The sequence below is a fragment of the Musa acuminata genome, chromosome BXJ3-10 (genome assembly GCF_036884655.1).
Source record: "Musa acuminata AAA Group cultivar baxijiao chromosome BXJ3-10, Cavendish_Baxijiao_AAA, whole genome shotgun sequence".
Taxonomy (NCBI): Eukaryota; Viridiplantae; Streptophyta; class Magnoliopsida; order Zingiberales; family Musaceae; genus Musa; species Musa acuminata.
Genome location: NC_088358.1, coordinates 21430334 through 21434501, shown reverse-complemented (window position 1 = coordinate 21434501; position 4168 = coordinate 21430334). Strand labels below are relative to the sequence as shown.

The window sequence follows — 4168 nt, the reverse complement described above, 5'->3', positions numbered from 1 at the left end:
GAAATCCCTTCGTCTCTCATCAAATATGCACCAAGGGATCGTAAATGATCATGCATAGAGCAACTACTACTGTCTGCGGACAATGGGTCCAGCTGTAGCAGATTCCTCCAAACTAATTCCCAATAGTACTCCTCGGCTACATCTTCCATCAACCTATTATTATTTCCATGTTCTACGATAAGGCCTTCCGCCACCCAAAACCGAACGATTTGTCTGAAATGTATAATACTTCTCTCTGGGTATAAGGAGCAATAGATAAAACATTTGTTTCAGGTAAGATGGTAAATCCTCGTAGCTCAAATTCAAAGCCCCCGGTACTTAATCCTCCATCTTGTTCATACTCCAAGCATCGCTCTCAAGGACTTCTTCCCACTTCACTATGCTTCTGTTCTTGTAAGCTAAAACCCCTGCAATAGCTTTAATGGAAAGACGAAGTCCATCACATTTTCTAACAAGTTTCCTACCTACGCATGTCATCCTCCTCCCCAGCTTCGAATACTATCTTCCGAAGCAACATCCACCCACTATTTTCATCCATTTTCTCCACTTGGTGGATATAGCTACGTCTGATACCTATCAACACACTTTCTTTTCTCGTGGTAACTAAGATCGTGCTGTTGCCTACTCCTTTACTTAGTGGTCTCCTGAGGAAATCATTCCAAACTGTTGCACTCCAAACGTCGTCCAACACGAAAAACAAGTTTTTGGTCAGGAGAGAGGCGAGTTTAGGTTCCAATTCTGACCTGCTTTCTCCCTTAAAAGATTCTGCACCTTCGGCTGCACACCTTACTAGCTCTTTCAGTAATTCGATCTCGGAATAATCCTTAGACACATACAACCATTTACTGATAGGAAAGTTGTCCTTGATCCTTTGTTCGTTGTATATTTTACGTGCTAAAGTGGTCTTTCCGATGCCACCCATCCCTACAATCCCAAAAACACGACACTTTTGCTTAATATTCTGGAGCATGGCATCAATCAGATTGTGGGCAGCTGCTTCAATTTGTTCCCCTACAATGTCCTCCTCAACTTCTAAGGGAGATGTCTCCCGTGTAGTTGTTTTGTGAGGTTGGGGTTCTTGGGATGCCGACACTATCTCAGGCACCAAGGCATTGAACTCGGCCATTTCTTTCAGTCTAGCATTAAGTGCTTCGATTTTGGGAGCGATCTCATGACGGCATTTAGTGCACTTAAAGCTAGAGGAAACAAAGCTGAGAGGGGAGCTTACCGCTGACGCTGATGCCGGCGGAGCTTCCAAAGTTTCCCACCTTCGATCGTGCAGAGATCGATGATATCATCGGCATCGTACATGAGATCTTTCAGCATCCTCACCCAGTTGTCAATGACGGTGCTCCCACGCCTCTTCCGCTCTGCATCTTGGATCAAACATCTGATTTTGACCAAGTTTTCCGTCAGGGATTTGATCTCCTTCTTCACACCTAGCACCTTGCACATCTCTCCCTCCAGAAACTCTGTTACGACTTTAAGGTATCTTGAAACAAAGAAATTAAGGATCATTGCCATGATCTCTTTGACACCAACCGAGGAAATGCCACACCACTCAGAAAGAAAGTTTGATGTGTTGTTTGCACGGCCAAGTGTTCCTTGAGCACAAATATATTTGTATCCAAGAGCAGCATCATCAGTAGAACAAACAGGCTAAAACAAATCACGCCTGCAAACAAAATTACGACAAATGTCAAGGATGGAGTCTTACCTTCACCGGTTCCCGTTGGCAAGCGAAACAAAAAAAATGGAACGCTCGTCTGTCTGCATTCAAACCGGTAGCTATAATTTTAAGATGAGAGCGCACTCGCATGCAGCAGTATCTATGTTTCTTTCCACTGTGCATGTTTTGTTGCATTAGATACCAGAAATCTCCGGTCATTGGTCGAGTCATGAAATCGTACGAGCGGCCCGGCCCCTAACGACAGAAGTTAATCGACCGAGGAACAACATGGAATTGTTTCCTAAGGTGATCCATGCAGTAGCCGTCAGAAATCAGATTACCTTATCATCTACTTTCTTATTCTTCCGAGATCTGAGACAAATAAGACAAGTAGCTCAACGGAGAAGACAGCAGAGTCACATGGCGAAATCTCGGAAGTAGAAGTCGCGGTATCTGGGAAGTGTGTGCAACTGTTCAAGTTTGAGATGAAGATGAGACCCAGCAGCTCAGCGGAGTGGACGGAGGAGTTGCGGGGCGAAGTCTCGGAAACAGAGATCGCAGGACACGCTGAACAGCTGTGTTTGCTGAGTTCGAAAAATCTGCAAGGAGTCGATTCAAAGAATCTGTGAAACAACTGTGTATAACCAGCGACTCGGCGCAGAGGACGGATGGCGAAATATTGGAAAGGAACGAATTCGAAACAGAGCTTCTAAATGATAATTTCTCATAGCGCTTCTTTATTTTGTTTTTAATTTCTCACAGCGCTTCTATTTTAAAAAGAATTCGAAACAGAATTTTTCTAAATGATTATTTTATCCTTTCGTCAGCTGTCCCCTCTATCTAGTCTAACTCATTGGCCATCGTCTTTGTTGTCGCCCTCGTCATAATCTAATGGTCTATGATAACGATATTCATCCACTGATAGGGAATGATGTATAATGGAGAAGGGTAAGCATAAGGGCTATAACGAAAGAGACAATCCTGCTTGTATGCCGTAGAGGGGGGTGGCCAACGGTGGCGATGGAACGATGGAGGCATTGGCGGGTCTAACGAAAAAAGAGATTAAATGATTTTTTTCATTTGACTAGAAAGTTGTTTTAGAAAAAAATTTTTAAGTATGAGCATTCTAAAAATATTTCGAAAAGTATATTTCTAAGAAAATTGATATCGTACCAATAAATTCATAGTATGAGACTTGTATGACGAGCAATAATTTAATTATTTAAAATAGATATCTCCACTATTAAAAACTATGCCCCCACTATCAAGTATTTAAAATAGGTGGTATAATTTAATTCAAATCTAATATTCATGTGATAATAAAATATAGAATAAAAATAAAATAAAAGTAGAAGATTTATATTCAATTTACTTTTGCTATCGAACCGTTTCATTTTAATAACTATTGATATTCTTAACATATCCAATGCAAATGGATATAAATATCCTCAATTTACTATTTAATTCTAATATTTTTTTAAATCTAATTATATTATTATTATTGTTGTCGTTGTTCTCTTCTTAATCATCAAAGCATCTATCATTGTTAGAGACACAAAATAATTAAAAATAAATAAATAATCAAATGAGACGTAGCTCGAAACTAGTTCTAGCTCGCAGCACTCATCGGCTACATCTTCCATCAACCTACCTACCTCCTCGTTTTACAATAAGGCCTTCGGCCATCCAAAACGGAGAATTATCCTTATAATACAGAAAGATCTCCGTAGAGAAAGAATAATAAAGAAAAAATTGTTTCAGATGAGATGGTAAATCCTCCTAGCTCGGTGGCGGTGCTCCTACCGCTCCATATCTTGAACTTAACATCTGATGGCCTCCAACCTTCGCTTGGGATTCATATTAATTTCATGCTTCCAATGGAATAGAGTTAAAGGTTTACAAGTGTTCCAAAGAGTAACTAAGACCAGCTAAATCATATTAATTTCTGGTTTCCAATGAACGAATATGTATATTGATCCCGAATACGTTTACATGAGAAGGAAAAATATGAATGCATCAAACGAGGTCATGGAATACATTCCATGCCATGTACTGAGAAAGAAGATGATCATCTGTGGGTATGAGAACGAAGTTGAGGGTTGCTGCAACAACACCACAATGACCAAACAGAGTGGCTTATGAATTCATTATTGGCCTGGTAGACGATGAAGGAGATTGTGTGTGTAACGCCTCCGATACAAATAGTACAACGTTATAATTATGTAGATTTTGATAATCAAAATAAACTAGATTTCATAATTATCACATAATCTAATTCATGATAAATCAACCCATAGGATACACAATAGATTTAACAACTCCGTAAGAATTCTCAATATTTCAATCCAAACAACATAGAAAATAATCTAAACATACAGTGATCTTAATAGATTAATTATATATTTTAATCAATAACCGATCCATCATGTTTCAACCGCACACTCAGAAAAATTTAAAGATAATCTGATATAAGCAACCCACAGCTCAGCATTAAATCCC

The 4168-nt window shown here is 39.4% G+C and overlaps 1 pseudogene; it reads right to left on the bottom strand.

The window, feature by feature from the left end:
• Positions 1–318: 318 nt before the first annotated feature.
• On the bottom strand, positions 319–1172 carry LOC135651380 (putative disease resistance RPP13-like protein 3; annotated as a pseudogene).
• Positions 1173–4168: the final 2996 nt, after the last annotated feature.